The sequence below is a fragment of the Apodemus sylvaticus genome, chromosome 1, assembly GCF_947179515.1.
Source record: "Apodemus sylvaticus chromosome 1, mApoSyl1.1, whole genome shotgun sequence".
Taxonomy (NCBI): Eukaryota; Metazoa; Chordata; class Mammalia; order Rodentia; family Muridae; genus Apodemus; species Apodemus sylvaticus.
The window spans coordinates 152,330,126-152,346,124 of NC_067472.1; the positions used below are offsets into that span (position 1 = coordinate 152,330,126).

Here is a 15,999-nt window from a genome sequence, read left to right on the forward strand (position 1 = left end):
TTGGAGCTTAGGCCGATTGATTGATCCCTAGAAATGAATGGGCAATGGCCGGCAGTTCCTTGCTCTCCCAACACCCAAGCACTCTAGAGTACCCACAAGGTCTTTGTGAAAGGCACTGCAGAGTGCTTGGATCGATGATGATTCCCAGTCAAACATTCCTTGGAAAAGCTGAACAAAATGAGTGAAAACTCAGTACCGCAACTCTCATCGAAACTGAGGTCCGGCACCTGGGGTCCTCCAGGTCCTATGGGCATCAGAAACAGGCAGGCCAAGCACCCCTTTGCCCTTGCTTCCTCGAGCTTTAGCCAGACACACTAAAAATGGGTATGTGCTTGTCCTACTCCTCAGGAAACCATGGCCGAGGCCATGGCAGGCCCTTTTTTTCTTGTGGCTTGCGCCCGTAGCTTTTGATGACATTCTTGGCAGGGACTTAGAAGGTAGAGCCGCTTGCTCAAGGAGTGTTGTGCAGCCCTAAAGGACACTGGAATTTGAAGCAGAAGGAATAGGTTTGGCACCAAAGTTTGGCTCTTCATATGGGTTTGAGGCTTTTCTGAAATGCTGACATGAATGATAACACACTTGTGTTGCCAGGCAGAGAGACAATGGAGTGCAGGCTGCAGGAGAAGTGTAGCCTGATGGAGTAGCATAGCTTGGGCACTTTTATAGACTGTGGAAGATTAAAGTGGACAAGAGTGGACTTTTTGGCCTGAAGTCTGCAAAATTCCCACGCAAATAGCTTAGAAATAGGGCAAGATTGATCAATTAGAGATGATGCTAGACATGTCTGCTGGAAGGTTCCACCTGATTGACACAATTCCTTATGTCCCTGGATTCATGAGCCGTTGGTGGACTCAAGTCAAAGCATGAGATTTGCAGACCTGTGACTGAAATTGATGTGTGGAGGGAGATTGGGCAGGAACCTCCACATTTAATGAATGCATTTGTCTTAAATTGTGTGGTGGAGATATCCGTTAAATTGGGTGTTTGAGATATCCCTTGATATCTTTCCACATTGTTCCAGGCCTCCTTCACAATGTCAAAGTTACAGATCCTTGAGATCTGCTCACAATGGTAGGCTTATGAGAAAATACCGGAATGATATTCCTTCAAAACTACAAACTCATGGATCATGGTACTATTATATTTTCTGAGATAGTGATTTAAATCTACCTTAAAGCCAATTGCTAGCTGTTCATAGGAGGAAATGCTCAATGGGTCTGAGGATATCCTTGAAACCTAGCTTGAGACCAATGTTCATTGGCACTTTCAAAGAAAAACTGGAATTTTTAAATGGAGGTTGCATAGTTGATTAAATTTATGGCCATGAGTCAATTTGCACCATGGATTAGAGGATCTAAGTCCCAATGTGGCATGCCTCTGTTGGTGTTACTGAGGGGTTTGTCGTGATAATTCTTTTCAGCAAGGAAAAATCATTGCATAGCAGATAAACTATGGTGGTCCCATGAAAGACGAACTATTCACAAGAAACAAAAGAGAAGACAAAAGATGGACCAAAGAGGCATGAAACCACCACTGAGAGCTTATCAAGGAAAGTGAGAGAGCCACACAGAAACACACACAAAGAAACACAGACAAACACCCCCCCACAAAACCCCACATACGCACCTCTATACACACACACTCATAACATACACACACCAAGAGACAGAGACAAAGACGGAGAGAGAGCTAGAAAAAAATATTGAGAGAGAGATACAGAGAGTCAGAGAGATATGTTGTTCCAGGGCCAGTAAAGCCTGCTACTTATGAGCTTGAAAGCAGAATCAGTTTACTTGTTTATTTTCTGCCTCATTCCAGTAGCCAGTTGAAGAAGTCAGAGTAGGATAAGAGCCATGATGGAAGATACTTATGTGGGCCAGATCGACATCCCTGAAAGGACATATTTGTGCTGAATTTCCCTAGAGCCGACTCCACATTCTCACCTTTTATACTGAAGCAGAAGCGTGATTGCCCATGTTAGTGCAATTTTCTTGCTACATGCTGTATCATGTGCCCTTAATTTCTTGTTAATATAGTAGAGAACTGTTGTCGAGTAGGTTGGTGTTCAGGTCATCTTGGAATTTGCGGTTCAGCAGTGGAGCAGCTCACATTTCATCCTTAAGGCCTTGGATGGAGGTGAAGGCCCAGCAAGCACTTGATAACAAAGGGCGTGCTATGTCCCCAGCCGAGGTCAGAGTGGACACATAGCCCCTATGTGTATGGAGGAAGCCTACAGGTTGACAGGAGCAGGAGTGTTATGGGTGTCTATAAAATCTGACAAGCCCAAAGGACTCAGTAAGCTCATCTTCATTCTTGCTTTGCATGGGTCCCACTAAAATGGCGGCATGTGCTCTTGCTGTCTTCACAGGGTGGCATTCCTTTCCAGCAAGGGCCCGTGGTGACACTCAGAAGAAATGAACACACCAACATTGGTTGACTGGTCATGGCACCGCACTGATCATCCGATGAACTGGCTAACTGTTGCTGCCTTGCTCAAGGGTACCTTAGAGAAAAGGTAAGGAACACATGAATTTGCTCCAGGAACTCAATGTGCTCAGGTCTTGGTAGAGCTGTGAGGAACGGTACGGTTTGTGCCCTGTGCTTTAGGGACACGAAGCAGGATTAGGGCCTCTGGTTCTCCCTTGTTTGGAGCTTAGGCCGATTGATTGATCCCTAGAAATGAATGGGCAATGGCCGGCAGTTCCTTGCTCTCCCAACACCCAAGCACTCCAGAGTACCCACAAGGTCTTTGTGAAAGGCACTGCAGAGTGCTTGGATCGATGATGATTCTCAGTCAAACATTCCTTGGAAAAGCTGAACAAAATGAGTGAAAACTCAGTACCGCAACTCTCATCGAAACTGAGGTCCGGCACCTGGGGTCCTCCAGGTCCTATGGGCATCAGAAACAGGCAGGCCAAGCACCCCTTTGCCCTTGCTTCCTCGGGCTTTAGCCAGACACACTAAAAATGGGTATGTGCTTGTCCTACTCCTCAGGAAACCATGGCCGAGGCCATGGCAGGCCCTTTTGTTCTTGTGGCTTCCTCCCGTAGCTTTTGATGACATTCTTGGCAGGGAATTAGAAGGCAGAGCCGCTTGCTCCAGGAGTGTTGTGCAGCCCTAAAGGACACTGGAATTTGAAGCAGAAGGAATAGGTTTGGCACCAAAGTTTGGCTCTTCATATGGGTTTGAGGCTTTTCTGAAATGCTGACATGAATGATAACACACTTGTGTTGCCAGGCAGAGAGACAATGAGTGCAGGCTGCAGGAGAAGTGTAGCCTGATTGAGTAGCATAGCTTGGGCACTTTTATAGACTGTGGAAGATTAAAGTGGACAAGAGGGGACTTTGTGGCCTGAAGTCTGCAAGATTCCCACGCAAATAGCTTAGAAATAGAGCAAGGTTGATCAATTAGAGATGATGCTAGACATGTCTCCTGTAAGGTTCCACCTGATTGACACAATTCCTTATGTCCCTAGATTCATGAGACGTTGGTGGACTCAAGTCAAAGCATGAGATTTGCAGATCTGTGACTGAAATTGATGTGTGGAGGGAGATTGGGCAGGAACCTCCACATTTAATGAATGCATTTGTCTTAAATAGTGTGGTGGAGATATCCGTTAAATCGGGTGTTTGAGATATCCCTTGATATCTTTCCACATTGTTCCAGGCCTCCTTCACAATGTCAAAGTTACAGATCCTTGAGATCTGCTCACAATGGTAGGCTTATGAGAAAATACCGGAACGATCTTCCTTCAAAACTACAAACTCATGGATCATGGTACTATTATATTTTCTGAGATAGTGATTTTAATCTACCTTAAAGCCAATTGCTAGGTGTTCATAGGAGGAAATGCTCAATGGGTCTCAGGATATCCTTGAAACCTAGCTTGAGACCAATGTTCATTGGCACTTTCAAAGAAAAACTGGAATTTTTAAATGGAGGTGGCATAGTTGATTAATTTTATGGCCATGAGTCAATTTGCACCATGGATTAGAGGATCTAAGTCCCAATGTGGCATGCCTCTGTTGGTGCTACTGAGGGGTTTGTCGTGATAATTCTTTTCAGCAAGGAAAAATCATTGCATAGCAGATAAACTATGGTGGTCCCATGAAAGACGAACTATTCACAAGAGACAAAAGAGAAGACAAAAGATGGACCAAAGAGGCATGAAACCACCACTGAGAGCTTATCAAGGAAAGTGAGAGAGCCACACAGAAACACGCACAAAGAAACACAGACAAACACCCCCCCACAAACCCCCACATACGCACCTCTATACACACACACTCATAACATACACACACCAAGAGACAGATACAAAGATGGAGAGAGATCTAGAGAAAAATATTGAGAGAGAGATACAGAGAATCAGAGATATATGTTGTTCCAGGGCCAGTAAAGCCTGCTACTTATGAGCTTGAAAGCAGAATCAGTTTACTTGTTTGATTTCTGCCTCATTCCAGTAGCCAGTTGAAGAAGTCAGAGTAGGATAAGAGCCATGATGGAAGATACTTATGTGGACCAGATCGACATCCCTGAAAGGACATATTTGTGCTGAATTTCCCTAGAGCCGACTCCACATTCTCACCTTTTATACTGAAGCATAAGCGTGATTGCCCATGTTAGTGCAATTTTCTTGCTACATGCTGTATCATGTGCCCTTAATTTCTTGTTAAAATAGTAGAGAACTGTTGTCGAGTAGGTTGGTGTTCAGGTCATCTTGGAATTTGCGGTTCAGCAGTGGAGCAGCTCACATTTCATCCTTAAGGCCTTGGATGGAGGTGAAGGCCCAGCAAGCACTTGATAACAAAGGGCGTGCTATGTCCCCAGCCGAGGTCAGAGTGGACACATAGCCCCTATGTGTATGGAGGAAGCCTACAGGTTGACAAGAGCAGGAGTGTTATGGGTGTCTGTAAAATCTGACAAGCCCAAAGGACTCAGTAAGCTCATCTTCATTCTTGCTTTGCATGGGTCCCACTAAAATGGCGGCATGTGCTCTTGCTGTCTTCACAGGGTGGCATTCCTTTCCAGCAAGGGCCCGTGGTGACACTCAGAAGAAATGAACACACCAACATTGGTTGACTGGTCATGGCACCGCACTGATCATCCGATGAACTGGCTAACTGTTGCTGCCTTGCTCAAGGGTACCTTAGAGAAAAGGTAAGGAACACATGAATTTGCTCCAGGAACTCAATGTGCTCAGGTCTTGGTAGAGCTGTGAGGAACGGTACGGTTTGTGCCCTGTGCTTTAGGGACACGAAGCAGGATTAGGGCCTCTGGTTCTCCCTTGTTTGGAGCTTAGGCCAATTGATTGATCCCTAGAAATGAATGGGCAATGGCCGGCAGTTCCTTGCTCTCCCAACACCCAAGCACTCCAGAGTACCCACAAGGTCTTTGTGAAAGGCACTGCAGAGTGCTTGGATCGATGATGATTCTCAGTCAAACATTCCTTGGAAAAGCTGAACAAAATGAGTGAAAACTCAGTACCGCAACTCTCATCGAAACTGAGGTCCGGCACCTGGGGTCCTCCAGGTCCTATGGGCATCAGAAACAGGCAGGCCAAGCACCCCTTTGCCCTTGCTTCCTCGGGCTTTAGCCAGACACACTAAAAATGGGTATGTGCTTGTCCTACTCCTCAGGAAACCATGGCCGAGGCCATGGCAGGCCCTTTTGTTCTTGTGGCTTCCTCCCGTAGCTTTTGATGACATTCTTGGCAGGGACTTAGAAGGTAGAGCTGCTTGCTCAAGGAGTGTTGTGCAGCCCTAAAGGACACTGGAATTTGAAGCAGAAGGAATAGGTTTGGCACCAAAGTTTGGCTCTTCATATGGGTTTGAGGCTTTTCTGAAATGCTGACATGAATGATAACACACTTGTGTTGCCAGGCAGAGAGACAATGAGTGCAGGCTGCAGGAGAAGTGTAGCCTGATTGAGTAGCATAGCTTGGGCACTTTTATAGACTGTGGAAGATTAAAGTGGACAAGAGGGGACTTTGTGGCCTGAAGTCTGCAAGATTCCCACGCAAATAGCTTAGAAATAGAGCAAGGTTGAACAATTAGAGATGATGCTAGACATGTCTCCTGTAAGGTTCCACCTGATTGACACAATTCCTTATGTCCCTAGATTCATGAGCCATTGGTGGACTCAAGTCAAAGCATGAGATTTGCAGACCTGTGACTGAAATTGATGTGTGGAGGGAGATTGGGCAGGAACCTCCACATTTAATGAATGCATTTGTCTTAAATAGTGTGGTGGAGATATCCGTTAAATCGGGTGTTTGAGATATCCCTTGATATCTTTCCACATTTTTCCAGGCCTCCTTCACAATGTCAAAGTTACAGATCCTTGAGATCTGCTCACAATGGTAGGCTTATGAGAAAATACCGGAACGATCATCCTTCAAAACTACAAACTCATGGATCATGGTACTATTATATTTTCTGAGATAGTGATTTTAATCTACCTTAAAGCCAATTGCTAGCTGTTCATAGGAGGAAATGCTCAATGGGTCTCAGGATATCCTTGAAACCTAGCTTCAGACCAATGTTCATTGGTACTTTCAAAGAAAAACTGGAATTTTTAAATGGAGGTGGCATAGTTGATTAAATTTATGGCCATGAGACAATTTGCACCATGGATTAGAGGATCTAAGTCCCAATGTGGCATGCCTCTGTTGGTGCTACTGAGGGGTTTGTCGTGATAATTCTTTCAGCAAGGAAAAATCATTGCATAGCAGATAAACTATGGTGGTCCCATGAAAGACGAACTATTCACAAGAGACAAAAGAGAAGACAAAAGATGAACCAAAGAGGCATGAAACCACCACTGAGAGCTTATCAAGGAAAGTGAGAGAGCCACACAGAAACACACACAAAGAAACACAGACAAACACCCCCCCCACAATCGCCCACATATGCACCTCTATACACACACACTCATAACATACACACACCAAGAGACAGATACAAAGATGGAGAGAGAGCTAGAGAAAAATATTGAGAGATAGATACAGAGAGTCAGAGATATATGTTGTTCCAGGGCCAGTAAAGCCTGCTACTTATGAGCTTAAAAGAAGAGTCAGTTTACTTGTTTGATTTCTGCCTCATTCCAGTAGCCAGTTGAAGAAGTCAGAGTAGGATAAGAGCCATGATGGAAGATACTTATGTGGACCAGATTGACATCCCTGAAAGGACATATTTGTGGTGAATTTCCGCAGAGCCGACTCCACATTCTCACCTTTTATACTGAAGCAGAAGCGTGATTGCCCATGTTAGTGCAATTTTCTTGCTACATGCTGTGTCATGTGCCCTTAATTTCTTGTTAATACAGTAGAGAACTGTTGTCGAGTAGGTTGGTGTTCAGGTCATCTTGGAATTTGCGGTTCATCAGTGGAGCAGCTCACATTTCATCCTTAAGGCCTTGGATGGAGGTGAAGGCCCAGCAAGCACTTAATAACAAAGGGCGTGCTATGTCCCCAGCCGAGGTCAGAGTGGATACATAGCCCCTATGTGTATGGAGGAAGCCTACAGGTTGACAAGAGCAGGAGTGTTATGGGTGTCTGTAAAATCTGACAAGCCCAAAGGACTCAGTAAGCTCATCTTCATTCTTGCTTTGCATGGGTCCCACTAAAATGGCGGCATGTTCTCTTGCTGTCTTCACAGGGTGGCATTCCTTTCCAGCAAGGGCCCGTGGTGACACTCAGAAGAAATGAACACACCAACATTGGTTGAGTGGTCATGGCACCGCACTGATCATCCGATGAACTGGCTAACTGTTGCTGCCTTGCTCAAGGGTACCTTAGAGAAAAGGTAAGGAACACATGAATTTGCTCCAGGAACTCAATGTGCTCAGGTCTTGGTAGAGCTGTGAGGAACTGTACGGTTTGTGCCCTGTACTTTAGGGACACGAAGCAGGATTAGGGCCTCTGGTTCTCCCTTGTTTGGAGCTTAGGCCGATTGATTGATCCCTAGAAATGAATGGGCAATGGCCGGCAGTTCCTTGCTCTCCCAACACCCAAGCACTCCAGAGTACCCACAAGGTCTTTGTGAAAGGCACTGCAGAGTGCTTGGATCGATGATGATTCCCAGTCAAACATTCCTTGGAAAAGCTGAACAAAATGAGTGAAAACTCAGTACCGCAACTCTCATCGAAACTGAGGTCCGGCACCTGGGGTCCTCCAGGTCCTATTGGCATCAGAAACAGGCAGGCCAAGCACCCCTTTGCCCTTGCTTCCTCGGGCTTTAGCCAGACACAATAAAAATGGGTATGTGCTTGTCCTACTCCTCAGGAAACCATGGCCGAGGCCATGGCAGGCCCTTTTGTTCTTGTGGCTTGCTCCGGTAGCTTTTGATGACATTCTTGGCAGGGACTTAGAAGGTAGAGCCGCTTGCTCAAGGAGTGTTGTGCAGCCCTAAAGGACACTGGAATTTGAAGCAGAAGGAATAGGTTTGGCACCAAAGTTTGGCTCTTCATATGGGTTTGAGGCTTTTCTGAAATGCTGACATGAATGATAACACACTTGTGTTGCCAGGCAGAGAGACAATGGAGTGCAGGCTGCAGGAGAAGTGTAGCCTGATTGAGTAGCATAGCTTGGGCACTTTTATAGACTGTGGAAGTTTAAAGTGGACAAGAGGGGACTTTGTGGCCTGAAGTCTGCAAGATTCCCACGCAAATATCTTAGAAAGAGAGCAAGGTTGATCAATTAGAGATGATGCTAGACATGTCTCCTGTAAGGTTCCATCTGATTGACACCATTCCTTATGTCCCTGGATTCATGAGCCTTTGGTGGACTCAAGTCAAAGCATGAGATTTGCAGACCTGTGACTGAAATTGATGTGTGGAGGGAGATTGGGCAGGAACCTCCACATTTAGTGAATGCATTTGTCTTAAATAGTGTGGTGGAGATATCCGTTAAATCGGGTGTTTGAGATATCCCTTGATATCTTTCCACATTTTTCCAGGCCTCCTTCACAATGTCAAAGTTACAGATCATTGAGATCTGCTCACAATGGTAGGCTTATGAGAAAATACCGGAACGATCTTCCTTCAAAACTACAAACTCATGGATCATGGTACTATTATATTTTCTGAGATAGTGATTTTAATCTACCTTAAAGCCAATTGCTAGGTGTTCATAGGAGGAAATGCTCAATGGGTCTCAGGATATCCTTGAAACCTAGCTTGAGACCAATGTTCATTGGCACTTTCAAAGAAAAACTGGAATTTTTAAATGGAGGTGGCATAGTTGATTAAATTTATGGCCATGAGTCAATTTGCACCATGGATTAGAGGATCTAAGTCCCAATGTGGCATGCCTCTGTTGGTGCTAATGAGGGGTTTGTCGTGATAATTCTTTTCAGCAAGGAAAAATCATTGCATAGCAGATAAACTATGGTGGTCCAATGAAAGACGAACTATTCACAAGAGACAAAAGAGAAGACAAAAGATGGACCAAAGAGGCATGAAACCACCACTGAGAGCTTATCAAGGAAAGTGAGAGAGCCACACAGAAACACACACAAAGAAACACAGACAAACACCCCCCCCACAAACCCCCACATACGCACCACTATACACACACACTCATAACATACACACACCAAGAGACAGATACAAAGATGGAGAGAGAGCTAGAGAAAAATATTGAGAAAGAGATACAGAGAGTCAGAGATATATGTTGTTCCAGGGCCAGTAAAGCCTGCTACTTATGAGCTTGAAATCAGAATCAGTTTACTTGTTTGATTTCTGCCTCATTCCAGTAGCCAGTTGAAGAAGTCAGAGTAGGATAAGAGCCATGATGAAAGATACTTATGTGGACCAGATCGACATCCCTGAAAGGACATATTTGTGGTGAATTTCCCCAGAGCCGACTCCACATTCTCACCTTTTATACTGAAGCAGAAGCGTGATTGCCCATGTTAGTGCAATTTTCTTGCTACATGCTGTGTCATGTGCCCTTAATTTCTTGTTAATATAGTAGAGAACTGTTGTCGAGTAGGTTGGTGTTCAGGTCATCTTGGAATTTGCGGTTCATCAGTGGAGCAGCTCACATTTCATCCTAAAGGCCTTGGATGGAGGTGAAGGCCCAGCAAGCACTTGATAACAAAGGGCGTGCTATGTCCCCAGCCGAGGTCAGAGTGGACACATAGCCCCTATGTGTATGGAGGAAGCCTACAGATTGACAAGAGCAGGAGTGTTATGGGTGTCTGTAAAATCTGACAAGCCCAAAGGACTCAGTAAGCTCATCTTCATTCTTGCTTTGCATGGGTCCCACTAAAATGGCGGCATGTGCTCTTGCTGTCTTCACAGGGTGGCATTCCTTTCCAGCAAGGGCCCGTGGTGACACTCAGAAGAAATGAACACACCAACATTGGTTGAGTGGTCATGGCACCGCACTGATCATCCGATGAACTGGCTAACTGTTGCTGCCTTGCTCAAGGGTACCTTAGAGAAAAGGTAAGGAACACATGAATTTGCTCCAGGAACTCAATGTGCTCAGGTCTTGGTAGAGCTGTGAGGAACGGTACGGTTTGTGCCCTGTGCTTTAGGGACACGAAGCAGGATTAGGGCCTCTGGTTCTCCCTTGTTTGGAGCTTAGGCCGATTGATTGATCCCTAGAAATGAATGGGCAATGGCCGGCAGTTCCTTGCTCTCCCAACACCCAAGCACTCCAGAGTACCCACAAGGTCTTTGTGAAAGGCACTGCAGAGTGCTTGGATCGATGATGATTCCCAGTCAAACATTCCTTGGAAAAGCTGAACAAAATGAGTGAAAACTCAGTACCGCAACTCTCATCGAAACTGAGGTCCGGCACCTGGGGTCCTCCAGGTCCTATGGGCATCAGAAACAGGCAGGCCAAGCACCCCTTTGCCCTTGCTTCCTCAGGCTTTAGCCAGACACACTAAAAATGGGTATGTGCTTCTCCTACTCCTCAGGAAACCATGGCCGAGGCCATGGCAGGCCCTTTTGTTCTTGTGGCTTCCTCCCGTAGCTTTTGATGACATTCTTGGCAGGGACTTAGAAGGTAGAGCCGCTTGCTCAAGGAGTGTTGTGCAGCCCTAAAGGACACTGGAATTTGAAGCAGAAGGAATAGGTTTGGCACCAAAGTTTGGCTCTTCATATGGGTTTGAGGCTTTTCTGAAATGCTGACATGAATGATAACACACTTGTGTTGCCAGGCAGAGAGACAATGGAGTGCAGGCTGCAGGAGAAGTGTAGCCTGATTGAGTAGCATAGCTTGGGCACTTTTATAGACTGTGGAAGATTAAAGTGGACAAGAGGGGACTTTGTGGCCTGAAGTCTGCAAGATTCCCATGCAAATAGCTTAGAAATAGAGCAAGGTTGATCAATTAGAGATGATGCTAGACATGTCTCCTGTAAGGTTCCACCTGATTGACACAATTCCTTATGTCCCTAGATTCATGAGCCGTTGGTGGACTCAAGTCAAAGCATGAGATTTGCAGACCTGTGACTGAAATTGATGTGTGGAGGGAGATTGGGCAGGAACCTCCACATTTAATGAATGCATTTGCCTTAAATAGTGTGGTGGAGATATCCGTTAAATCGGGTGTTTGCGATATCCCTTGATATCTTTCCACATTGTTCCAGGCCTCCTTCACAATGTCAAAGTTACAGATCCTTGAGATCTGCTCACAATGGTAGGCTTATGAGAAAATACCGGAACGATCTTCCTTCAAAACTACAACTCATGGATCATGGTACTATTATATTTTCTGAGATAGTGATTTAAATCTACCTTAAAGCCAATTGCTAGCTGTTCATAGGAGGAGATGCTCAATGGGTCTCAGGATATCCTTGAAACCTAGCTTCAGACCAATGTTCATTGGCACTTTCAAAAAAAACTGGAATTTTTAAATGGAGGTGGCATAGTTGATTAAATTTATGGCCATGAGTCAATTTGCACCATGGATTAGAGGATCTAAGTCCCAATGTGGCATGCCTCTGTTGGTGCTACTGAGGGGTTTGTCGTGATAATTCTTTTCAGCAAGGAAAAATCATTGCATAGAAGATAAACTATGGTGGTCCCATGAAAGACGAACTATTCACAAGAGACAAAAGAGAAGACAAAAGATGGACCAAAGAGGCATGAAACCACCACTGAGAGCTTATCAAGGAAAGTGAGAGAGCCACACAGAAACACACACAAAGAAACACAGACAAACACCCCCCCACAAACCCCCACATACGCACCTCTATACACACACACTCATAACATACACACACCAAGAGACAGAGACAAAGATGGAGAGAGAGCTAGAGAAAAATATTGAGAGAGAGATACAGAAAGTCAGAGATATATGTTGTTCCAGGGCCAGTAAAGCCTGCTACTTATGAGCTTGAAAGCAGAATCAGTTTACTTGTTTGATTTCTGCCTCATTCCCGTAGCCAGTTGAAGAAGTCAGAGTAGGATAAGAGCCATGATGGAAGATACTTATGTGGACCAGATCGACATCCCTGAAAGGACATATTTGTGGTGAATTTCCCCAGAGCTGACTCCACATTCTCACCTTTTATACTGAAGCAGAAGTGTGATTGCCCATGTTAGTGCAATTTTCTTGCTACATGCTGTATCATGTGCCCTTAATTTCTTGTTAATATAGTAGAGAACTGTTGTCGAGTAGGTTGGTGTTCAGGTCATCTTGGAATTTGTGGTTCATCAGTGGAGCAGCTCACATTTCATCCTTAAGGCCTTGGATGGAGGTGAAGGCCCAGCAAGCACTTGATAACAAAGGGCGTGCTATGTCCCCAGCCGAGGTCAGAGTGGACACATAGCCCCTATGTGTATGGAGGAAGCCTACAGGTTGACAAGAGCAGGAGTGTTATGGGTGTCTGTAAAATCTGACAAGCCCAAAGGACTCAGTAAGCTCATCTTCATTCTTGCTTTGCATGGGTCCCACTAAAATGGCGGCATGTGCTCTTGCTGTCTTCACAGGGTGGCATTCCTTTCCAGCAAGGGCCCGTGGTGACACTCAGAAGAAATGAACACACCAACATTGGTTGACTGGTCATGGCACCGCACTGATCATCCGATGAACTGGCTAACTGTTGCTGCCTTGCTCAAGGGTACCTTAGAGAAAAGGTATGGAACACATGAATTTGCTCCAGGAACTCAATGTGCTCAGGTCTTGGTAGAGCTGTGAGGAACTGTATGGTTTGTGCCCTGTGCTTTAGGGACAAGAAGCAGGATCAGGGCCTCTGGTTCTCCCTTGTTTGGAGCTTAGGCCGATTGATTGATCCCTAGAAATGAATGGGCAATGGCCGGCAGTTCCTTGCTCTCCCAACACCCAAGCACTCCAGAGTACCCACAAGGTCTTTGTGAAAGGCACTGCAGAGTGCTTGGATCGATGATGATTCCCAGTCAAACATTCCTTGGAAAAGCTGAACAAAATGAGTGAAAACTCAGTACCGCAACTCTCATCGAAACTGAGGTCCGGCACCTGGGGTCCTCCAGGTCCTATGGGCATCAGAAACAGGCAGGCCAAGCACCCCTTTGCCCTTGCTTCCTCAGGCTTTAGCCAGACACACTAAAAATGGGTATGTGCTTGTCCCACTCCTCAGGAAACCATGGCCGAGGCCATGGCAGGCCCTTTTGTTCTTGTGGCTTGCGCCCGTAGCTTTTGATGACATTCTTGGCAGGGACTTAGAAGGTAGAGCTGCTTGCTCAAGGAGTGTTCTGCAGCCCTAAAGGACACTGGAATTTGAAGCAGAAGGAATAGGTTTGGCACCAAAGTTTGGCTCTTCATATGGGTTTGAGTTTTTTCTGAAATGCTGACATGAATGATAACACACTTGTGTTGCCAGGCAGAGAGACAATGGAGTGCAGGCTGCAGGAGAAGTGTAGCCTGATTGAGTAGCATAGCTTGGGCACTTTTATAGACTGTGGAAGATTAAAGTGGACAATAGGGGACTTTGTGGCCTGAAGTCTGCAAGATTCCCACGCAAATAGCTTAGAAATAGAGCAAGGTTGATCAATTAGAGATGATGCTAGACATGTCTCCTGTAAGGTTCCACCTGATTGACACAATTCCTTATGTGCCTAGATTCATGAGCCGTTGGTGGACTCAAGTCAAAGCATGAGATTTGCAGACCTGTGACTGAAATTGATGTGTGGAGGGAGATTGGGCAGGAACCTCCACATTTAATGAATGCATTTGTCTTAAATAGTGTGGTGGAGATATCCGTTAAATCGTGTGTTTGCGATATCTCTTGATATCTTTCCACATTGTTCCAGGCCTCCTTCACAATGTCAAAGTTACAGATCCTTGAGATCTGCTCACAATGATAGGCTTATGAGAAAATACCGGAACGATCTTCCTTCAAAACTACAACTCATGGATCATGGTACTATTATATTTTCTGAGATAGTGATTTAAATCTACCTTAAAGCCAATTGCTAGCTGTTCATAGGAGGAGATGCTCAATGGGTCTCAGGATATCCTTGAAACCTAGCTTCAGAACAATGTTCATTGGCACTTTCAAAAAAAACTGGAATTTTTAAATGGAGGTGGCATAGTTGATTAAATTTATGGCCATGAGTCAATTTGCACCATGGATTAGAGGATCTAAGTCCCAATGTGGCATGCCTCTGTTGGTGCTACTGAGGGGTTTGTCGTGATAATTCTATTCAGCAAGGAAAAATCATTGCATAGCAGATAAACTATGGTGGTCCCATGAAAGACGAACTATTCACAAGAGACAAAAGAGAAGACAAAAGATGGACCAAAGAGGCATGAAACCACCACTGAGAGCTTATCAAGGAAAGTGAGAGAGCCACACAGAAACACACACAAAGAAACACAGACAAACACCCCCCCACAAACCCCCACATACGCACCTCTATACACACACACTCATAACATACACACACCAAGAGACAGAGACAAAGATGGAGAGAGAGCTAGAGAAAAATATTGAGAGAGAGATACAGAAAGTCAGAGATATATGTTGTTCCAGGGCCAGTAAAGCCTGCTACTTATGAGCTTGAAAGCAGAATCAGTTTACTTGTTTGATTTCTGCCTCATTCCAGTAGCCAGTTGAAGAAGTCAGAGTAGGATAAGAGCCATGATGGAAGATACTTATGTGGGCCAGATCGACATCCCTGAAAGGACATATTTGTGGTGAATTTCCCCAGAGCCGACTCCACATTCTCACCTTTTATACTGAAGCAGAAGTGTGATTGCCCATGTTAGTGCAATTTTCTTGCTACATGCTGTATCATATGCCCTTAATTTCTTGTTAATATAGTAGAGAACTGTTGTCGAGTAGGTTGGTGTTCAGGTCATCTTGGAATTTGCGGTTCATCAGTGGAGCAGCTTACATTTCATCCTTAAGGCCTTGGATGGAGGTGAAGGCCCAGCAAGCACTTGACAACAAAGGGCGTGCTATGTCCCCAGCCGAGGTCAGAGTGGACACATAGCCCCTATGTGTATGGAGGAAGCTTACAGGTTGACAAGAGCAGGAGTGTTATGGGTGTCTGTAAAATCTGACAAGCCCAAAGGACTCAGTAAGCTCATCTTCATTCTTGCTTTGCATGGGTCCCACTAAAATGGCGGCATGTGCTCTTGCTGTCTTCACAGGGTGGCATTCCTTTCCAGCAAGGGCCCGTGGTGACACTCAGAAGAAATGAACACACCAACATTGGTTGACTGGTCATGGCACCGCACTGATCATCCGATGAACTGGCTAACTGTTGCTGTCTTGCTCAAGGGTACCTTAGAGAAAAGGTATGGAACACATGAATTTGCTCCAGGAACTCAATGTGCTCAGGTCTTGGTAGAGCTGTGAGGAACTGTATGGTTTGTGCCCTGTGCTTTAGGGACAAGAAGCAGGATCAGGGCCTCTGGTTCTCCCTTGTTTGGAGCTTAGGCCGATTGATTGATCCCTAGAAATGAATGAGCAATGGCCGGCAGTTCCTTGCTCTCCCAACACCCAAGCACTCCAGAGTACCCACAAGGTCTTTGTGAAAGGCATTGCAGAGTGTTT

General features: G+C 45.3%; 6 non-coding genes across 6 annotated transcripts; all 6 read left to right on the forward strand.

Annotated features, from left to right (window-relative positions):
- Positions 1-128: 128 nt before the first annotated feature.
- LOC127677058 (small nucleolar RNA SNORD116) lies at positions 129-222 on the forward strand. Its single transcript, XR_007976461.1, has one exon. It is a non-coding gene; the product is annotated as a small nucleolar RNA SNORD116 (small nucleolar RNA).
- Positions 223-2,774: 2,552 nt separating this feature from the next.
- LOC127676401 (small nucleolar RNA SNORD116) lies at positions 2,775-2,868 on the forward strand. Its single transcript, XR_007975879.1, has one exon. It is a non-coding gene; the product is annotated as a small nucleolar RNA SNORD116 (small nucleolar RNA).
- A 2,551-nt stretch (positions 2,869-5,419) lies between these two features.
- LOC127676402 (small nucleolar RNA SNORD116) lies at positions 5,420-5,513 on the forward strand. The gene has a single exon (XR_007975880.1). It is a non-coding gene; the product is annotated as a small nucleolar RNA SNORD116 (small nucleolar RNA).
- Positions 5,514-8,064: 2,551 nt separating this feature from the next.
- On the forward strand, positions 8,065-8,158 carry LOC127677059 (small nucleolar RNA SNORD116). Its single transcript, XR_007976462.1, has one exon. It is a non-coding gene; the product is annotated as a small nucleolar RNA SNORD116 (small nucleolar RNA).
- Positions 8,159-10,711: 2,553 nt separating this feature from the next.
- On the forward strand, positions 10,712-10,805 carry LOC127677061 (small nucleolar RNA SNORD116). Its single transcript, XR_007976464.1, has one exon. It is a non-coding gene; the product is annotated as a small nucleolar RNA SNORD116 (small nucleolar RNA).
- Positions 10,806-13,355: 2,550 nt separating this feature from the next.
- Positions 13,356-13,449, forward strand: LOC127677062 (small nucleolar RNA SNORD116). The gene has a single exon (XR_007976465.1). It is a non-coding gene; the product is annotated as a small nucleolar RNA SNORD116 (small nucleolar RNA).
- The last annotated feature ends 2,550 nt before the right edge of the window (positions 13,450-15,999 follow it).